Genomic DNA, 12,494 nt, shown 5'->3' with positions numbered 1-12,494 from the left:
TTTGTTTTGTCTGGCTTCGATTCTTAATAGGACAAGAGTTATTACGTTGGTTTTGGTTTTTAAGACAGTCAGTTGAAGTATAACATCGTGTATTAAATTAAATAAACTTTCGCATATCCACAGTCAAGACATTTTCCTTTTCATTAAATTTAATTTAAATTTTCGGGATTAGCAGCAGATTCAAAATTTACGCAAAGTTTATTGGCATTCTGATAGCCTCGACTTTAACACAAAGTTACAGTTTGCAGAAAGTAAAACTCAACCGAACGTTCGTTCTAATTTTAACGTTCACTGATCAGCAACGACATAATCAGACAGAAGGATTAGATGAAGAAGGGTTTAGTACTCTTTAGCACTGCTTCAGTCTTTGGATCGAGCGAAAAAAAAAAAGCGGATAAAAATTCCGGGAGAAGGAAGTGACAAAGTATCTCCCCAGTCCCCCCCCCCTCCCCCCCAACCAAATCCTAAACACAGCTCGGTCCCTTGATTTCTTTCTACTGCAGTTTGATAACTTTCACGCATTTCCACAATTAAATAGACATGCAGTTCTTTTTAACTTTTTATTTAAGCGTTCAGCATTAACAGCATTTTAAATAAACCGACATTTCAAAGTTAGGTCAGTTTACTGCAAGCGAGTCTCCTATTTTCACAATTTACACTTTTTTAACAACAGAAACGATGACAACAAACTCTTTCAGTAGATTCCAGCTCCTGGCCATCACTCAGCCGATTCACTTTCTGAACAAATATACCAACATAAATTTTCAACTGCTCCTGAATTGGTCCTGATCGCAGGTTAACACATTGCAGTAATGGATGATTAATGAATTCTCGACTGAATCTTAATCAGGCTTTTCACTGGCTTTCACTGGAGATCGGTTGAACGTTTTTGTCGACATATTTTCTCAGAAACTGAATAAGCGGCCTATTTTTTTTTAGCACAGCGCCATCTACAAACAGCAAAGCGTTCAGTGGTCAGCTGATTTGTTTCCCATCACCAGCTGATCATGTAATGAACCTAAGATTTCTCAAAAGTGATGGGATAGGTGACTTGACGTTTGCGATCCCAAGCGTACAGCACTTTCTCTCTGGGGTTGTAGGCCACCATTGAGTTGTAGGTGTACTGATTGGTGAAGTGTATGTTGGGATTCCACTGCCTTCCAGTTTTGGTGTCGTAAGCAAAGTTGATGGTAGTGGACCTGGTGTTGTACTGGTCAATAGTATAGATCACTCCACAGGCGACAAAAGCATTTCCCATGCTGGTCATTCTTTCTATGAATTAAAACAAATATAAAACCTTATGTGATAGTAAGCGATGGGTTCATTTTGTGTAATGCTGGATTAAACAAAAGAAGAAAACTTTACAATCATTATTGCCTTGTTATCTTTACTGTTGTCATCACCATAATCATCATTACAATAATAAGCACAAAGACAATCTTCACCTCACTCAGATCAAGAATAGCGGAGGCAGGCAGCAGTTCCTTTGTAAAAGTGTCGAGAATTCGAAAATATTTAGTCGCGAAACAAGAAACATCTCATCATTGTCTATATTTGAATCAGAATGTTAAAACTGAGGTTTCCAATTCCGTTTTGGGATACAATTGTAATAAAAGACTAAGACTTTTTAATTTTTTTAAGTTTTATTACTTCATTATATAATATTTTTATATATGCTATTACTTTGGCAACTGTTTTGTAATATAATACTTAACTGTATAAGGTAAACGACGGCAACTGTTTTGAATCTTTATAATTGTTTTTTTTTGTGGATGCCTTGGATCATTTCGAATCATTCCACTTCAGATTGTCCTGGATAACCAAACCAAGAACCTTGTACGAGCGAACTATTTCGAGTATTTCGAGTCTGGGTATTTCCAGATTTTCAATGAAATTGTTAAATAGCTTAATTTCAACAATAGGAATAGAAGTGTATACTAGGTTCTTGTTGAACATTTCAATTTCTTCTAATATTTCGCTCTCTTTGGTCACTGAATTACCATCTGGACGTTGCAATACCTTGACTGTTTTATGGTTGTAATTTCCTTTTTCAAGATTGACAGAATATTTGCTTGGCTTTTCGATCCATCTTGCTTTGGAGCGAACAATGGAGCCTTTACCCTTGCTTTTAGCGCCTGTCTCTCACTGATTTTCTCATTAATAAACTGTATAATTCAATTAATTCAGATCCAGACGATATTTTTCCGTGATTAAAGCTGTTCTTACCAGTATTCAAGTCCCAAGTGTCAGTTATAGTATTTCTGTTCACATCAATTTTAGAAGCTCTCAGTCGGTAGCTGTTGCTAGTGCTACCCCATAATAACCACAATCCCTGCTCGTCAACTGCCAGGTCCATTCCACTAGCGCCACCCCATTCGTAAGCGTTGCTCCTTGGACTGTAACTACTCTGGCTTATTTGGGCGTCCACTCCTTCTGTGCGCAGATTGTACTTGACGATATAGTACGTATTGGCTCTGCAATAACGAGACAAGAAGTTCCTTTCTTTTGTTTTGGCATTATTTAGCATTCTTAAATTCTCAGATTTATTCAAAGGGTATCCCAAGGGAAACAAATAATATATTCACAGCTCGGTAAGCGGACACTCAGCGGGACTTAAGCGACAGAAAACGTGAAACAGTTCAGTAATATTGTTACGTGGAATCCATAAAGAGGCCGGCTGGTTGGTATCGCAAATTCAAGGCTGACAACCAGGTACATTTTTACACTATTGTTTTTGTATTATTGGAAGTATTTTAACAACGTAGAAAAGTGAAAAAGCCGCAGATCGTTCCAAACTGTAGGGAGTGGTTTATATATGATTTCAGGTTTCAGATCTCAGATTGTTATATTTTTTTATGATCTTCCACAAAATAGTCCTTGATAGTCAGCTCATTAATCGCCTGTGTTTTCATTTCCCTTCATACCAGAGCTGCCAGACATAATTATGCCACTCGTAGCGCCTCCACCGAAGTGCCACAGATTGCTCCATTCCGAATCAATATCCAAAAATTTTGTCCTTCTATTATTGGACAGTATTTCTCGAATGAATAAATAAATAAATATTTGAGCAAAGCCTCACAATAAATTTTTTAAGAAAGCTCTTTTGAAATTGTACCTCTCTCAATATTAAGATTGACTTGGTATAATTATTTTGCTCATATATCACCCTTAGTAATAGTTTTGTCCTGTGTCTATGTGTGTTTATGTTTTATAATGTATATTTTTTTTCTTTCTCTCCCTACAAAAACCGATAATTTACCATCCTTGTATGTTAAGGGCTACGTATTCGTTAACTATTTTTTGCCCTTTCTTCGTTATATTTATACTATTTTTTTCTAATTTATTAATACGGAGATCTGGAGATGAATAAACATTTAAGATAAACTGATATCTTAATGGTTGTTGGCTGAATTAATGTGTAGTCGGGTTCAAGAGGGTAAGATAGAATTAAGCAAAAAAGTCGGCAGAATAAATCTGCTTCCCAAGAACGTTAACAAAAACAGGATACCCTAAAAAGAACTATGACGTTTTATTTACTAGGTTCATCCATTTTCATGTTGCCTGATTACCTGTTGTAGTAGAGATGTTTTCCATACACCACAGCCCCTGTTCCGTCCCAGTTATAAGGCAGTGTGTACTTCTTACGGGCCAAGCCTGCTTTGAACATGACCATGTTTGCGAACTCTTCGAGTTCGTTTGTTGACACATAATTCTCCATAACGAATATGGTCTCAGCTCCCATGATTCCTAGAGGGTCTTTCATCCAAGCTCCCCAGGTATAGTACCGAGTATTGTGAGTCACAGGCTTACCAACTGACTTGATATTGGTGCAACTATCTGGAAGAAATCAAGAAAAAAAAGTTCAAGGTTGTACTATGACCAAACGTAACTCCGATAAATTTTAAACTAGCGAAGAAGCTATGATGCTGATCCTTAAATCTATACGATAGAAAAATCGCATTCGTTTTATAATGTTGAGGAAAATATGGACATATGAAAACGTCTCCGTAGCTATTTATTGAGTCCGCATCGTAATCACTTTTTGCGCTCACTGGTTTATAAGAAGCTAATTTAACCCGGATTCCAAGCCTAACAAACACGCCAAGCTCATCAAGAGTCTTGTCATTGTTTGAGTGTGCTTTCATGGGTTCAACTCCCTTCTCAGAATAAGATATGTGTTTGGTAAAAAATAAGATACTCGCTGATGAATTCATTCCCATGTCAGTTGTTTGCCTGTAGTGTAGTGGTTATCATGTCTGCCTTGAATTCAGGAAATAGGCGTTCGAGTCCTCGCCGACCGGAACCATATTTTCGCATAGTACGTTATATGTTGCTTTTACACGTTAACTTACTTTGTTCCTTTGATATAACAGGTCATCACAGACATCCTACATGAAAATATGTCTGATTCTCTTAGTATGAATATTCCCTGCTTTCTTTGTTCCAATAATTGATATCCAACAACAAAAAATGTGAAAAACTGAGAAATATTCGGACGAGTGAAAGAAGGAGAATTGAAAATGTGAAAAGTAAAGAAGCAAACTAGAGTAAAGAGATGAACAGAAAACAAAAATGAACATTAACAACGAGCAAAATGGAAAGTTTATATTAATGAGAAAGTGCTGTAAAAAATATACTGGACTCAACAACCTCTCTGAAGATTGTGAAGATTTTCCTTTGCTTGGTCCAAGTCAGGTTGTTCTTCAACAATTATCTTAAAAAAATGTAAAAACGATGACAAATTAAGGAACGTAAAACTAAAGTGTACGGTCATTTTGCTAATAATGTTTGTGCTTATTATGTCCTCCTGTGGATGGTGTGATTGTCCAGATTGTCCGTGTATACGTATAGCGTACAAAGAGTTAATCATTTAGGTCAGTAGCAGCTTCAAAAGACCCGCCTTGATAATGTTTCTAAAGAAATCATGCGTAGATGAGACTTATGTGCTTTTTAGCCAACTAGCCAACTCAAAGACAAAATCTTTTACCGACAGCTTCGATGAGCGACAATGGCCATATCGATGGTACAAGGCTCGCTTGGTCCGAGGATTGACCGAAGAATTGCCGTGTGCACCAACCTGAAAAACATTCGAGTGAAAAAACACTCATTACATCTCACTATTTTACCTTACAACTTTTAGGAGTATGATTACAAGTTGAAAAATGCAGAACACATTCTACAACGATGAAAACCAAAATGAAGATCGCAATTATACTTGCCGTACAAGGAGTAATAAAGAAATACAAGGAAATCGGGGCAAAAGAGGTTGAGTTTTAATGAAGTATGTGGTTACAAAGTGTAATTAATGTGTAAGGGAATTGAGAAACGTGTCGTAAGTAGTTGAGGATACTTGAGAATACAGGGAAATAGATTGGATCGCCGAGGGGAAAATGGACTTGAGGGGAGGTATGGTAGTACAGGGGACTATATAGAAGGCAGGATGAAATAAAGTACAGAGGGTGCATGAAAAACAAGAGTTATACACACTTCAAAAAAGGGGACATCTATCGAAAATCACAGGAAATTAATAACCTGAGAGTGCATGGGGTACAGTGTAGTTCTAGGAGATCTTTATGGATTATCACAGAAGCAGTTGTTTATGGGATTAGAGCCCATGGGGTTTGTGGGGTGGGGTTACAAATACGATAACTTTATTATTTATACACGGTAATTCCATCAGCTTATACATTAATCATTAACTGTCTATCTACTAACTACAATTGTAAAGGAAAAAAATAAACCAACGAAGGCTTCTTTTCTTGGAGGCCATGTTTAAAGGAGTGCAGGAGATTATATGGGAGCACAGTGAGATGTATAATCCAGCAACGAGACGTGTTCATAACAGTTTATTAGTACATCGTGTGCTCCCCCAAAAGTTTCGTAACTGTGAGATACCTGGCAGAACAGGAGGTTATGTATATAAGAACGGGGGATTCTAGGGAGTACAGGGGGATACCTGGGAATACTGGGGCATACATAGGAGTACAGGGGAATACATGACAGTACAGCGGGAAACATGGGGAGTACAGGATGATACATACGAGGACAAGGGGGAGACATGAGAGTGAATAGTTTACGAAGGGGACATTAGAATTGCGGGGAATACATGAAAGTGCAGGGTCGGAAGTCATAAACAGCAACAGAGGATCATTCGAATATAGGAATGCTGTTAACTTACCAACAACACAGCAGTCAGGAATAGAAACAGCGGACGATATCGGAACATCTTGACAAAAGAATAATTCTGTAAAACTGGAGAAAATCACTGAAAACAGTGATTATCGAACAACAACGGCCGAAACGAAGATGGAAAGAAATTTAGCGATCAGAAATTGGCCTTACCTTCAGTCGCTTCCAAAGCAGCTCTCCTTTCAGCACATACAAGTCGCAAATACAAGTTCCTAGAACGGATTTCGAAGAATAAATGATCTCCGTCGCTGACAAAAGAGAGGGGCGTTGGTATTTCCGGTTTTTCAGTTTTGGTCTTTCTTTAGGTCGGTTTTTCGGTTTTGGTGTCTGTTGTGGTTTGCAGTTTTTCCTTTTTTAGCATATGGTTTTAAGTTTTCAGCCCAAGCGGTGTTTCGGATTTGGTATTCGATGAAGGTTTTCGGTTTTTCGTAAGTTCCGGTTTCTCTTCGCTTATTATGCGCCTCAACCGCGTGCGCGTTCCCGAAGACTCTGCTTCCAAGGGAGAGCGCGAACGCGTTAGCGTGAGACAACTAGGAGGTCCGGGGGCATGCTTTCCGGGCAAAATTTTAAAACTTAAGTCTTCTGAAATGGCTAGAAATGCATCAAAAACTGTCAACACTGATGGAAATTTTTAATTGTATCAATTGTTTTCTTTTCTTTTGAAGCAAGGAGTTAATGCTTCAGTCTGGCCCTTACATTTGACCAACACAACAGGCTGCTGAGGCAGAAATTTTCGACTTGTTGTCTTGTGAAAGGCATGCAGCAGCTTGCGAAGACTCAGTTTCTTTGTTCATGTTTCCGTAAATCTATGTGCTTTTTTGTTCGTTGTGACAGCGGAAATGAATGATCCAGGTAGCTGTACATAAGTCTCAGTTTAAAATATTTACGCGTAACGGCGATAAGTAGCTTTCATAATGAATGACTTTGTGCAAAATCTCCCTCGAACTTATTCAGTGATGAAACTTTATCTTCGTGAAACACTGATCCAAGAACGAAATAAAAAAGAAACAACAGCTGAAATTTTATTATTTCTCGGTTGAAATCTAGTCGTCCGTTCAGCAGCGAAACTAACGACAAACTGTCTGGTTTGTCGGAGAAGACATTAATACACTTAATAATATGTAAGGTAAGTTGTTTCTGTAAGTGATGGATATAGTTAAGTAAAATAAAATAAAATATTTTTTTAAGCATCCAAAAGGGGGGGGGGGGGGGTGGGTGATGGTAGTCTTAACTCCCTGTAAATCTCCAAATACCCTCCATTGCGTCCTTGTCCGTAGTTCATTGAATAAAAATTCGCTGCTAGAAACGAACTTATAGACAGAGGAAATCAAAAACGAGCAATATCCAAGCCTGCGGCCTCAAAACTCCATAACATTCACTTTTTTTCGCGGGAGAAGATAAACAGCACAGGTTCCATCAGTCGCGTCATCACTACAAATAAGTCACGTGGTATACAGCTCAGCACACACTCATCAAGCATTTCCTCGCATGATGTTTTTCTTCTCAAGCTTGTTTCCTTAAATCATTACGCGATTATTAAGTACCTCTAAGGGAAAATAGATCACTCAAATACGCGGTGAATTAAGCAGAGTTTTATTCACAACATACATTGTTACTGAATTTACTGTTTGATAGTTTACATGGCGAGAGGTTTTATGCTTAACACTGTCATCTTCACTGTCTGGTTTCCTTGACCGACCAATCCCTCCCCTGCCCTTGTTTTTAAGGAAAATTCTATGGCTTTCATAAATGGATGTACGAGAATCGAAGTAGGACTTTCGATTGGGAATGCACAAACTTGTCTTTATTTTACACATTTAGGAGCGCGTGGAATGGAATCTCACTCAGTGCTCTAGCTGACTCATCAAATTCGGCTAGGAGTTTTAGAACCATAGCGGGCTTTTTGTGTGGCTTTACACATGAAGTTTACTGAATCAAGACGCATATTTAAATATTAGGGAATTTATCCACAAGTTTTACGCTCTTCAGTTAATCGTTAGCTCAAGCGCTCAAGGCGTCAAGGCGATCTTCAGCCCTAATATTTGTTTAGTTCTCTCGTTTCGCGTATTTCGCTTCTTCTTTTCTTTGTCGTCGTCAATTTTAATTCCCGAAGTTAATGGTAACATTCTCCAAACAGAAAATTGCTTGTCTTCTTCTTTCTTGATTAAAAATATTTCGCTCCATTTCAGTTCAGTCAGGCTGCTATTTGTGAATTTTCCCAAGAATTATAGATTCCATATTTGGAAAATTATGGCGGGAACTGTGCGCGCATCACTCGTTTGACCGCTGGGGAACTGAATCCAATCTTCAGCCAGAGTCCTTCTTCAGCTCTTTAGCCAGCGGTTAGTCGCCAGCAGAGACTCTGAGGAACTGGAATTTTAATTGCCGCAGGATTTCTGCGGTAAAACAATGCAAGTCGTTACGAAACAGGCAATGAAAAAATGAAAGTGCGGGTTTCATAAGTTTAAGCTTTCACATGTACATATGTCACAAGTTTAATGAGTTTGTGGGTTTCACAGATTTTTGGGTAAAAAATACAGCTTTGGAAAGCAAAAAGTTTACAAATTACGACAGAGTTTTATGTAGCCCTCGTCGCAGGCTTATGTACGTATGTTAAGAATCTTTGACACAAAAAGATAAGAAAGATAACGTTATTTATGGACACTGGATTTTCCACGGCAGCGGAAAACAGAACAAAGGGTAAATAGACTGAGTGACTGTCACAAAATTCCTATTATTCATTTATCCGTTGTTTACATTTCATGTTTGCATTTTCATGTTTCGTGTTTGCATGTAGCAATTTAATCGTTTCTTTTTCATTATCTAAATATTGTTAATTATTTGTAGTCTTAATTCGTCGTATTTTATCAGTCAAAAAATGTCGCTAGTATATTGGTAGTTATAATCCATCAAATATTTTCGCTCTCGCGCGATTGGTCTAAATGCCTCACGTGACCGAATATACCCCAGCTAAAACTGGGGAATATCCGAGGTTATAATCCATCAAATATTTTCGCTCGCGCGCGATTGGTCTAAATGCCTCACGTGACCGAATATACCCCAGCTAAAACTGGGGAATATCCGAGGATATTTCCCAATTTCAAAAACTTCAAGGCGCGTCAAGTTTGCCATTAAAATGAATGTCAAGATGGGGAACGGTTTTCTTGACAGAAGAAGAGATAAACATGCTGGTCGATAAACCAGTACCAGAAAACAACATACGCACTAAACGTTTTTTACGGTAAGCTGTTCGTAAACGAAATGTTGAAATACTCAAGCTCGTATTTGCGACATTTTCTCTTGGTTTGAACTCTGTTTAACAGTCCTTGAATTAAAAATGTGGTAAAACTGAAAAATATGAAAGGCAAAAAGTTTTAGCCCATCTCATTTAAGAGTATTTTAATTTTTTATGGTTTTCTTTCAGTCTTGCGAAATGAGAAAGCCATCAACAAGCTATTAAACGAGTTTAAATTAATAAGCTCGAAGCTCGCCCACACGACGGCAAATATTACAGTTGTAATTCAATGAGAGCAATTCGTGCTGGCCTGGATATAAGGAATTTAAATAACGAAAACATAAATTTCAGTACCATTACTGACAGAGTTCAAGCCGGTAAATCAGGGTAAATGATGCTATCAATGCTCACCTGGTCGAGATCGCTCGCGAACTTAAAATCTCGTCCACGAAACAAAAACCAGCCATGATACCCCGACATGTCGAAATTCTCTACGAAGAGAAACAGCTTGTCCTACTCTCGAGCAACAAGTTTAATCCTCAGTGATTGTGAGCGACTTCGTTGCTGGCTCCATTCAATGTTAAGTTAACAAAGAAAGCGCTCTGATGGAATCCAGCAAAAACAACCGGTGGCGTCGTATTCGACTGCAGGTTCCGCTTCGATTTCTTCACAGGTCGTTTTCGGCTAGCAAATTCCACAATTGTATTTTCGATATAACGTGCTGCTCCAATTGAACACGAGGTAAAGGAAGCGAACGACAAAGCGCCGGCTGTTTCGTTGACGGCAGTTTACACTTTTTACGGAATGCGATACTTTACAGTTTTTCGCTTTCAGTGATCTTTAGCTTGTTCTCGAGAGGTAGTTAGATACCCTGTAACCTTATCCGCCAGTTGTATCTTGCTTTATCTTTCACGGAATTAAGCAAGTTTACTTTCCTTTCAAATGTTTTACCTTTTCCCCAAACAAACGCTTTTGACCTGAAGCGAAATCTGACGTGGAGATTTTGGAAGCTTACTGACAAACTTTGACGTGATTGACATATGACAGAATGGCAGATTCTGCCGATTCCCGCGAGATTCCCGCATGTTGCGAAAAATATTTGAAGGATAATAAACACAATAACCTCCATTTGACTTTAAAAATATGCTCAGATATTTGTCCTTGGACATTATCTGCTCCTCGAAGCTCACAGTTTTCCTCGAGCTTCGCTCTCGGAAAACTGTTCGCTTCTCGGAACAGATAATGTCCGCGGACAAAAATCTGAGCATATTTTCGCGCCAAATGGAGGCTACTGTTTATTTATTGTCTTAAGAAATTGTGTGTAGTATTGTAAATTTCAATGTAGTCTAACTAACTATTATTATTCTCGTTACCGTGTATTTCATATCTTATTGTGTAATCAGCATTTATTGTACATCTTGTAGTTAGCGTTTTCTGGAATCTTCTTTGTAATGTCGTAATTGTGTAGAGTATTTAAATAGGGGTCAGGTTGTTGTTTGTGGTTGATTATTAATCTTGGAAAGGCTTGGTCGAAGAAGTAAGAAGAGAAGGCGCGACACTGTTGAACGACATCAGCAGGGAGCTGGCCAAAACCTTCGGTAAAACTCATTTGCCGGTGGCTAACTCTAGCCTTGTATTGTGGTGAATCAGAGAAAGAAGCGCGAGCAAGCGGATGAAAGAACGTGGCACTAGCAAGTTACGAAGTGCAGACGAAGAAAGTACCTAAAGAAACGCTGTCGTTCAAGAAGTAAGTTTGGATCTTAGACTGTGTAGCAAAGCGAAGAATTTTGTGGGATTGTCGTGGAGTGGAGAATTTTGTTTGGCGTACGCGAAGAACAACCGCAAAGGAACTGAACATTGTTTTTGTGTGTTAATAATTCGGCGTTGAATCGAACATTTATTTTCTTTTGTGTTGAACCGGGAAGAATAACCGCGAAGGTACTGAACTGTATAATTAATTTAGTTTAAGGTAATTAATTAATAGGTTTAGGAATAGTTTTTACGTTACAGTTTATTTGTGTTAAAACGTTTATGTATTCTAAAATGGTTAGACTTGTTGTATTATTTAGTCTGTTAGTGTGTTGTGGGTTTGCGGGAAGGGTTTTGTGCAGTCCCCTTTTTAATCGTGTCTTACAAGGGAAAGATCCACGTCACAGTGGCGAGAGCTAAACCACAAACTTGTCTTAATCCTTGATTATTACTACATTTAATTTCGCCGCTCTGTTCCACTTTGATTAGCTCAGCAGCAAACGCTTGGGGATTGTAATTTTGGCTGGACAGTTTCGATCGAGGACAATTTTGCTGTAGAAATCGGTTCAAGTTCTTTTTGAAAGGTCGAGCTTCTAAAAGATGTCACACTTACTAATTACTCTTTACAACAACTCGAAATGTGATGTTGCTTACAAGACCTGAGAAGGCCTCGTTAAATCTCCGCACAGGAACTTGTTTTTAACATACAGGAAAAAAAGTCCGTTTTGATCTTGAATTGACCGTGACAGTTCGCATTCAGTGTGGGTTTATATTTCACGAGAAAGAATTACTCAGGAACATATAAACTTTTCCTTGGTAATCTTGCAAAATAAATCGACCTTATGATCTTGCATTAACATTTGTAAACTTGTCTCTGTGCTTATTTCCCACTTGCTGTTTATTTCTGGAGTGCTCGAGATACCCGAGGGGATGGGGGCTACTCAATTAAGTTCTTTTCGGGGAGGCTTAGTATTGGAAATACATGTACACTCTTAGGGAAATGTCCTCAATGGATTTAGAGACTGTTTGGAGACTGTTTAGAGACTATTTACGCATTTATGAACTGTGCAGGTTTTTTAGAAGTTTCCAGAAGCTAGTTTGAGCGTACTGTGATGTTCTTGAGGCGGGAACTTACCAGATAAACCAGTTTTTGGCAGGTTGTGATTCTAGAAAGTTCTGCCACGTTATATAAGCCAATACGTATTGTTCACTCTCTCTCCGTACCTTTCAATAAAAGTTACGTGTATCGAGTGCTGGATTCGTTTCGGTTTGTTTTCTGACTGTTGGCGCGTCGGTGAGCGAAACCTTTCAACATTTTGTC

The 12,494-nt window shown here is 38.4% G+C and overlaps 1 protein-coding gene across 3 annotated transcripts in view; it reads right to left on the bottom strand.

Annotated features, from left to right (window-relative positions):
* LOC146466599 (olfactomedin-like protein 2B) overlaps nucleotides 1–12,494 on the bottom strand; it is a 126,600-nt gene that overhangs the window by 44,882 nt on the left and 69,224 nt on the right. Inside the window, exons 1-7 of one of the 3 annotated variants that reach the window (XR_014867948.1) lie at nucleotides 6,343–6,395; nucleotides 6,179–6,252; nucleotides 4,988–5,077; nucleotides 4,651–4,714; nucleotides 3,570–3,837; nucleotides 2,227–2,474; nucleotides 943–1,272 (exon numbers count right to left, since the gene is read on the bottom strand). The gene's annotated coding sequence lies outside the window, so the exon portion shown is untranslated. Of the gene's footprint in view, nucleotides 1–942; nucleotides 1,273–2,226; nucleotides 2,475–3,569; nucleotides 3,838–4,650; nucleotides 4,715–4,987; nucleotides 5,078–6,178; nucleotides 6,253–6,342; nucleotides 6,396–12,494 lie in introns of those variants that run through there. The other 2 variants (XR_014867945.1, XR_014867946.1) reach the window with 2 other exon arrangements.

This window comes from Pavona decussata, unplaced genomic scaffold, assembly GCF_977016875.1.
Source record: "Pavona decussata unplaced genomic scaffold, jaPavDecu1.1 SCAFFOLD_143, whole genome shotgun sequence".
Lineage (NCBI taxonomy): Eukaryota > Metazoa > Cnidaria > Anthozoa > Scleractinia > Agariciidae > Pavona > Pavona decussata.
Note: the sequence above shows the minus strand (reverse complement) of the source record. Positions and strands in the feature narration are given on the sequence as shown.